Source organism: Perca fluviatilis, chromosome 5 (genome assembly GCF_010015445.1).
Source record: "Perca fluviatilis chromosome 5, GENO_Pfluv_1.0, whole genome shotgun sequence".
Classification (NCBI taxonomy): Eukaryota; Metazoa; Chordata; class Actinopteri; order Perciformes; family Percidae; genus Perca; species Perca fluviatilis.
In genome coordinates this window covers 20,931,833-20,945,749 of record NC_053116.1, presented here as the reverse complement: position 1 = coordinate 20,945,749, position 13,917 = coordinate 20,931,833, and the positions used below count along the sequence as shown (strand labels likewise).

General features: G+C 40.0%; 1 protein-coding gene across 8 annotated transcripts in view; it reads left to right on the top strand.

Moving 5' to 3' along the window:
* The window catches only part of LOC120558386 (homeobox protein Hox-C10a-like), a 132,348-nt gene that overhangs the window by 6,769 nt on the left and 111,662 nt on the right, over positions 1–13,917 (top strand). For 4 of the 8 annotated variants that reach the window (XR_005639106.1, XR_005639104.1, XR_005639110.1 and 1 more), the window contains exon 3: positions 3,609–3,747. The exons of the other annotated variants lie outside the window; for them this stretch is intronic. The gene's annotated coding sequence lies outside the window, so the exon portion shown is untranslated. The remainder of the gene's footprint in view (positions 1–3,608; positions 3,748–13,917) is intronic. 8 annotated transcript variants of the gene reach the window in all.

Sequence of the window (13,917 nt, the reverse complement as noted above, 5' to 3'; positions counted from 1 at the left end):
TCAGAGGTCACACTATGACCTTTTACAAGATATGCTTTACTGCTGCTGTGATTGGAATTGGGTATTAGTTTTTAAAAGAGATGGGGAATGGATTGGGAATTTGAGAGAAGAAATTGATCCTCTGGATGGATTGCAGGAGTTGGACAAGTGGAATTCCTCTCTTCCTTATTAATTCAGTCCCACCTCAGCCGGCCCAACCCCCATCTCTTGCCTCCTCTTGGGCTGCTGCGTTTACAAGCAAAGGGGGCATTCTGTTTTACAAGTGAGCCTGGTGCGTCTCGGTGTGCTAGAAACATTAAAATTGAACCTGTCTTATCTGTGCAAAGCGTGAGGCTTTACATCAGAGGCTGTCGTGCTGCTGCCATGAGGCTCCTGTGTGCTTTTATGTAATGTCGTGCAGTCAAAAACCCAGCGGACAATTAAAGTGAGCTGATAGATAAACAAGTGATTGAAGACAGGGATGTTAGTTTGTGGAACGTAAGGTGGAGTTGGGGGGAGGGGGGAGGAGGGCAACTTCATTGCAGAACACTTTACTATTGTTAACAAGGCCAAGTCTAACACAATGGCATGCATTTCTCAGCCAAATCAAGTTATATCATCATCAATTTATATAAGCAGACTGATCTAGGGAGAAATGTTGTTTTCAAAGTTGTACCTATTTTGTGCTGAGTTGCATATGGCAATGCTAATTTCCCATCTGACCATTAGTACTCTGGTCCAGTACCAAGCACAGGGAGCCTAATTCAGCAAAGGCTTGGGGAGGGTTGTGTTTCTGCCAACACAGATTGTCGGACAGATTGGCAATCCTTCACTGTGTATGGATGCAGTGTTTTTCCTTGAAATTGTTGGCCATTATAACAAATTACTTGCAAAAACACCATTAAAGTAAACAAAAAACCTCTTGCATCTGTTTGATGCTAGGCCTGTTCCAGTTCAATTCCAACTCAGTTCATTATCCTCTCTCAGTTTCCCTCTTTCTGCCGTATTTTTCCATTTTTGTACTCTCTTCCATAACAGTCTTTCCAAATTACTTGTATGTATTTCCTCCTGCCTGGGTCCCCCCCCCTTCCCAGTCGGCATCCTCTGATCTCCTTTCATTCTGCTTTCTTTCTTGGCCCACTCCTCCTCCCCCTTTCTCTTTCTCCTCCATATTTTATATTTTTGGCTGAGCTGAGGACCTTTCTTAGCGCAGTGACCTTTCTGGTTTTAAATTAAGCCCCGCTGCGGCATGTCTCTCTTCATAGACCGCCGGTTACGAGCCTTCAGAGAACCGCAAAAAAATAACGATTCTGATGAAATGGCCCCTTTAAAAAGCTCTTCCAAATTCCTTTTACATTTTTCTTCCCCTCTTCCCCCCCTTTCTGGTCGCATTAATATTCACACTAATGAGGAACATCCTAAAGAGCCGACCATGGAAAATGTTGAGACACATGCACAGGCCTCCCTCCCCACATGCACATCATACACACACTGTTGCTCATTGCTAATGGGTTCTAATCAAATGCCATGTATGTTTGAAGTGATTTATGAAAACTGGGCAGCGTATGCTTCCTATGTGATTGCTTAATCAGAAAGAGACCATTTTTCAAAGAATAACTCAGTTTGTGGCCTTTTAGAAGAGACCATACTTTACATTATGTGATTAATAGGCTTCTATTAAATTGTATTTAGATGATGAACAGTTTTTTACTGCACTGAGGTCATGTTGTTACCTGGTTGTTCTGAAATTGTTTCAGTACTTCACATATGTCCAGAATTTCACAGTATGCTGTCAACAGACTGGTGCTGTGTTAGGAAACCAGGTGATGACAAACCTCAGTGCAGTATAGTCATACAGGACCTCCCAGGTGCAGAGTAAAGTTGTAATATCCTCGTTCACATCATCCTCTGGCCTCGTGTACATAATCCTGTCTTGCTTTCGGTAAATGAAAATGAGGAATCTGACTCAGTCAGCCAAAGCATGATGCATTATGCCCCAAATTAAATTGAAACAACATGAGCTGTGTTCGCTTTCCAAAGCCACAATTAAACCATACCTGTTCATTGCGACCCTATAAAGCTCAAGACAGAAAGCAATGGCAATCATGGGGAATAATCAGAGTAATTAAGGTCAGGGCTGAGCTGAGGGCCATTTCGGGCTTCATGGGAAAAGGTCTCCAGTGGGTGTTATTGAAGTACAATGTCTTGGACACACTCACAATTTAGGTGAAGAACTACAAAGTTTTACTCATGAGTACACTACATCACTATAATCTACTCATGAACGTGGGTGTGGCAGACCTATAACTTTTATTTTGTCAGGTAATGTCTGTGGGATCAAGATTTTTATTGCAAGAAAGACCTAAGTGCAGCAGAAAAAACAAGCAAAGAGAGAAGACGCACAACAACCGCATCAGAAACAAAGTTTAAAATCCCACAGTGGGATGTGACATTTAGTTTTTAAATCCTTTGATATTATTTGAAGTAGGGCTGGGCGATATGGAGAAAATCAAATATCACGATATTTTTGACCAAATACCTCGACATCGATACCGCAAAGATATTGTAGTGTTGACTATTGGTACTTTCACAAAATATTTACCCAATGAGATATTTTGAATAATCATCAGTAATGTGGATATAATGACTACGTGGGTAAAGGCAAATAATAGAACAGTTACAACAGTCTGGTAGGTTCAGAAAATGACATCACTTTACGGTAATGCCATATTATGATATCCAATCTCTAAGACGATATCTAGTCTCATATCACGATATCGATATATTGCCCAGCTCTAATTTGAAGGCAGTCTTTTCCAATTCAACATTTATCTGTGCAGTATCTAGAGTTAGCTAGTTCTGACATCTGGTCTGGTAGCTTTACATTTTAGAAAAGATGTGATATACTAAGGCAGCTTTATTAGTAGACCTTTTATAAACAAAGATGATGGTATGTAATTCACTTCTTGTTGTAAATGAGGACCAGCCTGCTTTCTCATACAGTGCACAGTAATTACTGTGTTTATCTCCTAATGAAGCATAAGGCACAATGGTTTATTCTGGAAGAAGTTAGCACCATACTGGGTTTATTGCAATAGGAGGATGGCTATATTTAAGCACATTAGAGCTGCACTTTTTCCAGTTACATATTTCCACATTTCCAGTTACATATGTTTTGTCATAAAACATCCACTGACACCCATGCAGATACAAAAAAGAGTGTAGGGAAATTCAGAGCAACATGATGTGGAAATATGCAGGCTTCAAATGTGCTCGTTTTCTTTACTCAACAGATTGGTCTTCTCCACTAAGAGACCAGCACACTGTAACATGGAATATTAATTCAATCCCCCCTCCCCAACAACATGCAGAGATGATTTCTGAGACCTCTCCCCTAAGGTGCTTCTTGTAGTCTTGGTAACCCTAATGAATTATGGGCCAGCCCAGTTAAAACATGTGTGGTATTACCCCATTCCAGGGTGTGTCCTCCTGGGTGTATATGAATCACTGATCTCATCAGAATGGTTCTCTCTTGCTCTCCTTCTCTCTCCTCCCTACTCTTCACGTCTCTCTCTTTCTCTCTCCCTCCCTCCCTTCGCTCCCCTCCCCCATACCCTGTCACACTCCAGTCCCCTGGGGCGTCTGTCTGGGATCTGCCAGGCTCATCAGTGTAGGAGAGGAGAAGGCTAACTGGGAGCCCGTACTGGCTGTAAATCTGACCAGAGAGGGAGGGAAAACCTGCAGTTGCCACACTTCCACTGCAGCCCAGTAAGTCCAGCAGTACCCCAGTACACTGAAAACCTCTTACTTGCATCAACATGCGCAGACACACATGCACACATACTCAACAAGGTAGTTTTCACCCAGGTGTTCACTGCCATCAAAGCTCACCTAACTTAGTGTCACTGCAATTTACTAAACAACCTGAGAGTGATAATGCACTCTCATACTATATATTTACCATTTTTTCCTCACAATCAACCAGCATGCATATACATGCTAACGGGGCTTGTGTCTTTCGTCAGGCTGTTTTATTGTCGATCCCTTACACTATCATGTGTCTGGTCTATGGTTAAAAAAAAAAATACATACAATTTTGCCTTGATATGCCTATATCTGTGACTTAAGAGTCTCCAAAATAATACACATATTGTATGACTGTCCGTTTTAAGTGTTTACTATTCCCTTAAAGGAGGATGATGGCAAATGTTTGCTGCTGAGAGTTGGGTTGCATGCTATCCAAGTAGTGGGAAGTATTATTTAATCCATGGTTTTATGCAGAGGTAATTTCAGTCGTTATAATTAGCACTGATCTGGACTGCAATGCAGTGAGGTGGGTCCTTCTCTCTCATACATACATTTAGCTGGGTGTAATACCATTCCATACACATAGACACACACCCTCCCTTTCCTTATCTGAGAAATAAGCATTTTTACAGAGTTTGAGCTGTAAAAGGAGAGGAGCAGATAGCCCATAAATCTAGCCATAAAAACGTTAAGTTGTCAGAGGTGCCATCAGCTATCAATCGTGTGCGGCAAGCTGATGAAGGGGAAATAGGTGATAAAAAACAGCATTTTAGGGAAATTATGTCCAGTCTTCCATTTGCGAAGTGCTGCAGTCGCATCACGGCAGAATCTTAATCACTGGCTGGGGTGGCCAGGGACTGTTCCTTGGTGTGACACTGAGGAGGAGCACACCCTGGTGGGAGGGTTGGATATTGAGGAGGAAAGGAGGGCCGTAGGGGAAGAGGGGGCAGCAGTGTAGAAAATTATACAACTAGCATAAATCACTTCTACACTACCGTTTTTCTCTCTTCCTCATTTTCTCGCTTCCCCCATCTCCCTCACGAGCTCCCTCTTTCTCTGTTCCTTTCTATCTTTCATGGCTACGCATCTTCCACTGCTCCTCACCCTGACGGTCCCCCTGGCTTTCTGCCCTTTTATTCTTCTTTCAGTCCCTGGCCATGCTGGTCACCGTTACTACCCCACTCTCCATCCATCTCAACTTCATTTCCACTGTGGTTTGTTTACATGCTTTCTTTATTGATCTGCTTTTTGTTGCCTACCAGGGATTTATCCCCTGTCCATGGGACTGTATTAGCGAACCTTGAGATTGACTTGTCTCTCTGAGATGGTTCAGATATAGTCTGTACTTGAAATAAAAGAAAAAAACCATCTGGCCTAACGCTTATTTCACACTTTATCAGACAGCACTGTGACATGATTCCTGGTTGCTTCTTTATTGTGGAATTTCCTCCCCAAATAGAAAAACAACCGGTGATGCTTTTATATCCAAAGGCATTTTAATACAGGGCAGATTCATTGAAACAGTTGAGAGGCAAAAGTAAATTATGCTCAACACCCTATAGCTGTTTTTTGTTTTAACTTCTGTATAATACAGTGTATGTATATTCACGTCAGTGTAACAGAGTGTGGGCTTATAGCACAGAGAAATGATATAACGCTATCATGTGAGAGTACACTTGCCTATTGAATTGATAAATGCCTTCATTGTCTGATCTGTGACTCCCCTTTTAATCTAAGGTCATTTGTTAATTAATTTGAATAGCCTTACAGGCTCTGGTTCTGCTCCAGTGGTCTTGGTTGAGTGATGTCATCCTGCACGGAGCAGACTTTAAGCACTGCGAAATGGATGCAGTGATGCACGTTCATCTGCAGTGGCCCCTCTAGTATATTCTGCCCTGTGTCCATTTATCAGGGGAAGGTGTTATGGAGCACAAAGCAGTCCTTAAGGAGTGAAAAGTGTCAACGCCATGTTTCTTACTTATAATCGGCAAAGATAGAGTGGACTATTGATTGAGTGTATAGAGCTAATAGTTCTAGTTCTGATGAATTTATGAAATAGTAATGTTCATCTAGAACTGCCACAATGCTGGCTTCATTCACCAAAGTTACTGGTCAGCGTGGTTCTCTGTGGTACTGGTGGTTTAGATGGAGACATTAAAGATGCTCTCTGGCAGTGATCCCAGTTAGCCAAGTCTTGTGACAGGGGCTGTGCTGCCACCCTTAGTTAGACTGAGGTACTGTGATGCAGTATCCATTCCCACATCAGTTTTGGTGGGCTACTCTGCAGTTCAGTCACACAGCATGTGTTTGTGACAGAGGGTAGTTTAACAACAGATCTAATCTAACCTTACTGCATTATAGCTAGTGTACCAGTGAACATGCAGGCTTCATGTAAAATGGACTGTCACAAAGATATACTGTCCCAACTGTGTTTTCTACCCTCTCAGTGGCATTGTTTAAAAACTAGGCATTAACTTTGTGAGCAGTGCTGGATTCCTGTGCATTTTAGGTTTTGTTATACATTTAGTCCATCATGTGTGCCTCATCATTCCTTATCTTATCTTTTTTTTTTTTACACCTTAATTGTTACTTATTGATTTTTTTTGGTGCTGCTTTAAGGCTAAAGCTGGCATGTTTTTTCCCCCCATGTACATTTGATACACAGTAGTCCCTTGCTCATATTGAAATGATTCTCCATGCATATTGTGTGACTGCTCACCAGCTATTATTATTTTTGGCTTTTAAACATTGCCAGAATATCTCTCAGCGGTGTAATTTGCAATTTTTGAAAGAGGCTACCAAAACCTGGCCTTCACTTCAGGGTGTATACTTTTGCAAAGCTCTGAATATCATTCTATATCCCATGTTGGTATTCAGAAGTTCTTTCTTTTCACCTGTGTGTTTAAATACTTAAAAGAAGTGATAAACCTCTGGGAGGTTCAGATGATGTGCTTCCTTGCATAATTCCTGGCTCCTCAGACATTTGCAGTGCCTCTTACTGACATTAAGCCCCCAACAATGCAGATGGCATAAATTAGAGGGTATATGGCAAATTTGTTAGACGCAGGACCATTTTTCTTGGGTTTTCTGTTGTAGGGAGTGGTTTTCCTTTTCTGGTAAAATGTTAGTGCAGTGACAGCTGCATCTGCCAGGGGGCAGTCGAGCACACACATGAAGGCAACAGAGAGCCACAGACAGTCCTGCCTCTGCAGATCTCCATTTCTTCCTTTGTGTCAATATTGTTTCTGTCCTTCTATCAGAAGATCTTTAAAGCAAGTTGCTAATTAAGCATATCTGTGTAATGTATGAATCATTGTTGAGATTATTACTACTATTTTAATTATTTGAGCTGGGATATAGTTTTGTGAAGCTCTGCTGTAATTATAAGCACTCTAGTTTATATCCCCTATTAATGTTCTCTTCATTAGCATTAAATCATGTCAGTCATTTTACATTTAGAGGTCAAAGGATTGAAATTGAGGAATTCAAAATGAGGAATGGAGTGAAAATGATCTTATCTATAGGACAATGTCTGGGGGAAAAAAGCAATGTTAAGACGTTAAAAGCATTCAAAAAGTTTAAACAGCGTACATAAAAAGAACATTTATTCACTCTCCAAAGTAAGCTTGCCAGTTACAGTTCAATGAATTCAAAATGTGGAGTTGTAATTTTGTACCCATAAAACTGTTAAAAGAATTTCATTCATTTCACTACTACTCATTTCACTACTCGGCCCATTTATGAGCAATAAGAAATAGATACATAAATGTTATTGCACATTTGAATAATGGTGCTGCATTAAACTTCTTACTGAACATTCACCAAATGGTTTTGTTTTTTCTCCTTTTTATTCTAAACCAAAGAAAGTAAAACCAAGTAATGATTCCAGGCCACTAATGATGAAGTTTTGGATGCAGCCTTCAATTTTTATTATTATTTATATTTGTTGTAATGCTTCTTTATATGTTTATAATAGAACATAAAACATTAAAATTAAATGTTGCTGTTTGTTTTCATTCACAAGTAATTTGTTTCCTGCATCTCAGCACTTTGATTGTCGGTGTGATTAAAGGTTTGCAGCTTTTGCTCAGCGGGTGTTTGCAGATAAGTATGGTGATTGCAGAAGTATGGTTGCATAGCACGCTGTGCAGGTCTATCTGTTATTGTGCTGTTAAGGCAATTATATCCTAGGTTTAAACTTGTTTTTAAGCCCTATGTCCCTTCTGTTTCCTTAGCCCTCCATAGAAGAAGTCATAAACCTTTTTTTTCTTCAAGCAACCGTGTTAAAAAGAACAACTGTAACTTGACACACAGACTTCTCTACTCAAATGCCAGGGGCAACTTTATGACTCATGAGAATGGGGACACACGGCTAAATAGATAGTTTGTGTACAAGCCTATCTTCTAGTCGAGCATTCCCTTGGTTTCAAACAAAACGTGCATTTGGACAACATCTGAATGGAGGCCATTTTGGATTGGCCTTATGTTTGCACAGCCCTGGGATTGTGCAGGCACTAGTGGGGGGATGGGTGGGCTGCTGCTGCTACCCAGAAGACTCCTGTTAATGTTTTAGTCATTCCTGAGCCGCTGGGCTGGGAGACAGATTCAGTCAAAAAGCATTTGAGCACCTTTAGGTCCTCAGAGTGATTTACTGCGTATTTGGACATCTGCAAAGAGCTTTTGCACCTTGAAATCTCTCTCTCTCTCTCTCTCTCTCTCTCTCTCTCCCGCCTGACTATCCCTCTTTGCAGTAAACCCTCGGGAATGTTCTGTCATACTGAGTCACCTTGAAGGTATCCAAGGTAGAGTCACTTCCTGTCACCTTCTCTCTCAATGATCCACCCTCCCTCTCTTCTACCCCTCTATCTTACCTCATCTTTCTATCACCTTCAAACCTTCTGCTCGGCCCTCAACCACACCCCTCTCGTCTTGGCCATCAGATTTAATGTGTCCTGCTCCTGTGTCTCTTAGCCCACCTCTTGCTCACCAGCTGGACTCATCAATCCACGTGACAGGTGCTTGTCAGTCTGCTCCTTACTGAGCAACAGCCCAAAAAGGAAACACAAAGTCTTAGACGGCACCTAGACAGAAAATATGTCAATATATGAACACATTTTTATAGGATATCTATCCTCACTAACAAGACAAGTTTAGGTAACTGATAAGCAGTTATGAGTAAGTTGCGTTACCTTGACAAGTTGTATTTACTGCTTTGTGGCCTATGGCGGCCACCCTGAGTCAAGTGAAGAGGAGAGCTGTCAATGGTCATCAATAACAGGTCTGTGTGGGGTGGGTGGTGCAGGCTGTGTGGCATGTGTTTTAGAAGTGATGGCCAGAGGCCCTCTGTCTCAGCAGCTCTGAAAATATGGTGTCATTAGCATCTGTGTCTCCATAACTGGGACTGTTGCTGAAGAGGCCCAAACATATCTGGTATGCAGTGTTTAGGAGGCACGCAGACAGGATAATTGCTGGGCAGAAACTGTCCGTAGCTCCAGACTTTCAAGTGTTCACTGCCTTTGAGAGTTTTACACCCCAAGTGGCTGAATAGCCCAGGGGAAACAAGGTCTGCATTGATTTATTGCTCACCCTTAAGTCTTTTGTTTCTTAAGACCAAGGACAACTCAATCAGCCACCAAATAAGTCTCAAAATTGAGTTTGTAATATTAATAATGTTTGACTAGTTAGTTATTGCAAGGAAACATATAAAGTAGTAGTATAGAGCTAGTGTGTCTTTATCCTTAACGGATGCATTCCCTGAAATGTTTGGCCACAGCCGACTCTCCCTGCCAGTACCAGTGATTAAACACAAGAACAAAGTGTTCTCATTGAGGTGGAGTGAGATTTGGAACATCGTCAGGGTAAATCTGTATTAAATCTGAAAGTATTTGCATATAAAATAAGTGTTGGTTAGCTTTTGTTTGTTGCAACATCTTTCTTGCATGCCAAGCTGCTTGATAACAGTTACACAAGTGTAGGACTACACTGTTCTTTATTCAGTTTTTTTACTTTATAGATATATTTTTGTGTGTATGAATGCACCAGTGAGACATTGCAAGTTACTACTTAGTAAAACGTTGTCTCCCTCTTTATCTCTCCTCTCCTCCCTCACTTTCTTGTTAAAACACAAAAAAGAGTTCATAATTAGTTGCATATGGTGCTCAACTGGCATACCCATGTATTTGTGTGTTGGCCAAGACATATTTACAGTCAAATATTATGTCTTGCAATAAACATATTTATTGTTATATTAAACACTTGTGGGGATGGCACAGTGATTGACACCACAATGAGAAAAAGAGTAGGGAGGATGTGTATGACTTTTCATTTCATTAAGAGCGATTTTATACCCAACATCTTTGTTACAATTATGGTCTTGTCAAAAAAAAAAATTCTGTTTAACATTTTAGTATTTATTTCCTCAATGGGGTGGAATTCAGAAGCTGGACACAATAAAAGCAACACTCCTACAATGTAATGCAAATGGAGTGTAAATAAAATCTACCTGTGTAACTTGTAGTTTTTGTTTTGACTGTCAGAGGTGTTGATTCAACTGTAAATTTACAATTTTGTGCCCCCACCCTCAATTTCTTTTTCTTTGTATATTATTTTCCAGAAACATTAGGTACACCTTAGAATATAATGCAAGCCAATGCAACACATTTAATAAATTGGTTAAATCAACAAATATCTGATATAGTCTTAGTATCATCTTAGATCAGCAGTATTCATTAGATGTATATTGTTTTTAATTGCACTATATTCTACAGGATTTCTTTTATTGTATCCACAAATAATTTGTCAGTCAAATGTGTCAAACCGTATTTTTTTGCCATGTCAGTTGACAAAGATACACATACATATCTGATTTGTATATGTCTGAATCCACACAGTCTTTTTCTGACCACAAGGACATTGCACACTTTGACTATTTTGACAGTAAAAGAAATCTGCTAAAACAAATTACCGGTGCACAATAAATATATTGTTGTTGCCTCAGCCAGCTCAACCCCAAACTGAGGAACCTCTGGCTTGTCTCAGGATTTAGCTCAAATTAAAGCTGGACTATCTGTCCGTTTGAACAAACCCCTGCTTAGCCCTCTAAGGTATAGCTTGAAGTATGCTAAACCTCAGCCAGCAGCCATTACTTGCCAGTGCTATAAATGCCCAGATGTCAGTACCTAAGCAAAGCTTGACATGAGGAAAAATGATTAAGACAAGCAGAATCTCTGACACACACAAAACACCAACAGCTGCAGAGAGATAAATATTTCCTCAAGGTTATTGTTTCAATTAAATCCATCTGAACGGATGGAACTACTAATACATTTTCACAGTAGCTTTAAATTATGTATATGATAATGTGACCCACAATGCTCTACTATTCCCATAGAGGTTAATGACTCATGTAAAATGTACTTAAGAGTTGTGGTGGAAACTTGTATGCATTGTGACAGTTTGCAATATACCTTGCGATGTAAAGCTAGAAATAAATAGTGACGAAGGCTTTCTGGCTATTTGATTAGAGGCTACCTAATGGCTTCCATGTTGCTCTGAAATGCTTGGTAGTAGTGGTGGAGACATACTGTAGAGTTGAAAGGCACTAGTGAAAAGAGTGACATCAGCGTATGTAACTGGAAACATATGAAGTCTTATTACGTAGTATGCATCGTTGCCGTAATGGAACGTGAGGTTAAACTCCTTCACAGGTGTCAAAAAAAAAGAAAAAAGACAGGCAACATTTCTGAATAATTAATATGGAAAAATCGTTGAAGGCAGGAAAGGCCTTGGTGGAGCCATGTTGTGCTGGGGCATATTTCCTCTTATTTGGTCAGAAGTGGATGAGAAAAGATAAATCCTTTTCTGTTGTGCAGTTCCACCCACTTGACCAAATAAGTCCCCAAAGCCACACTATACTTCACCTTTCTTTGATGCAAAGCAAAGGGTTTTGTGGTCTGATTAAAAATAATACTTTTTTCCCTTTTGCTAGGATTTTATGACAATGGTATATGCATATACTCGTGTAATTATTCACAGGGACATATTAAGGCTCCAGACATGGGTGTGTGCTTATGCAGACATGGAAAACAGTGAAGTAGAGGGAAAACTGCTTAGATGGAGGGAATTAAAGACCTTGTCAAATGACCGTTAGTGGTTAACTCTCTAGAGGTACCGCAGTGGCAGTCAAGAGTGATGCACCACAGAAAGTGAGTCAGAGTCACAGCTTTTGCAGTTGTAGACGATTTTAAGGACCCGTGCCAAATCCAATCATAAATAAACAGACAACCTCCCACTGAAAGTTAAAACAAGGGATCGGAGTAAATTTCATTCCTAAATTTATAGCCCGAGTTCTTTATACAAAAACTGACAGTAAGTGACTGTTAAACAAGATTAAAAAAACAGTTTATTGATTGTAAAAGGTCTAGTAAAGAAGACCTTTATTTTTGAGTTACGATGTGATGAAAAAACTGTGAAAAGCTATGGCTCATGAAATATCTATAAATACTCAAAATATAGCCAAAAACTGGAGCCTAAGCTTTGTATAATAGTTTTTGTTACACCTAATTTGAAATGGGAACACATACTAAAACACATATTCCATGTTATACTCCATGTACGTGTCAGTCAAACATTATGCTACTAGGAGATTTTTCCAGGTACAAGTCCATCTCTTCACATTTGCCCAATTACTGCAATAAAATAGAAGATATCCTGCTCCTCGGTAGATATTCACAGAACTTAAGGGAAAAGCAGCCAGTAGGCAATATACTGTAAGCTCAAAAGTGTAAGATATTTAGCAGTGTTGTGTTTCAGAATTGGGAGGTAGTTGGGATTTCTTTTAAATAAATTGCAGCCTAGCCAGTACATTTAGCACACTAGCCTTAAAATGGGAAGTTTAATCAATCCATCTATATCTATTTCTCTCCATCTTTACCTCAGTATGTCTGTTTATCTGTAGTGTAAACCAATCAAAGCATTTAAATCATTCTTCTTGATTTATGCTTTTCATTGCAGCTGGGTTGTGTCCTCTTGCATTTATAGCCGCCTTGCTTTGTGTGTGTGTGCGAGCTGTTGTGTGGTTCCTACAGCCTGTATTTGTTGAGAAAACCTGTCATGTCTTGTTTTGTTTCTATATAATTAAGTTTTGCTTGGATGTATAGATGCATTTGATAGAATGACACTACTGTTATCTTGCCCATATGGTGATGTGATGGTCTGTTGGTGCATTTGTGTGTTTGTGAGGATCTCGTAGAAAGACTGGCTCTAAAGCACAGCTTACAAGTGTCTGTTGCTCTCCACCCTGCAATAGTCTACACCTCAGAAAGATTGGATCGGCACTTTTTTCACAATGAGAATAAAAGGCTTCAGATTCAATAGCTGTAGCTGTGATGTAGCGGACACCTCCATATAATATTCAATTCAATTGTCATAAATAAAATAGCTGTTTAACCGGCTACTGGGTCAGGCTAGGGCTGGGCAGTATCGACAAAATCAAATATCACGATATTTTTGACCAAATACCTCTATCGATACCGCAACGATATTGTAGTGTTTACTATTGGTGCTTTCACAACATATTCACACAATGAGATTTTTGATAAATAATCATCAGTAATGTGGATATAATGACTAAGTGGGTAATGGCAAATAATAGAACAGTTACAACAGTCTGGTAAGTTCAGAAAATGGCATAACTGTAATGCAGCCTTTAAAACCAGGAAAAGACAACACTTATGTCATATTACTATATAACAATATCCCAATGTGTCAAACTAAAGGCCCGCGGGCCAAATCCGGCCCCTCGCGCATTCTGATCCGGCCCGCATATCAACTTAGGTTCACAATAAATTTTGGCCCGCCTAGTTGTGCGCCAAACCAAAAACATGGGAAACTGTTTTTCAACTTGCAATTACGCGACACTCAAAGCAGAATTTGGCAAATTTGCAGACTTTGAGACTCAGAAATTCCCACAGAAGCAGAGAGTTTGCATATTCAGGCTGTGAAAGAGCTTGTTGTGAGTCGGCTGGGTGGCTACTTAGAAAATGTAATCATTGTTTTGCTCGATTTGCTAAATTCTAGGATGGCTTTGGAACTTTTTTGCTCACTTTTTCAGGGCTTTATGTGGACCAAACT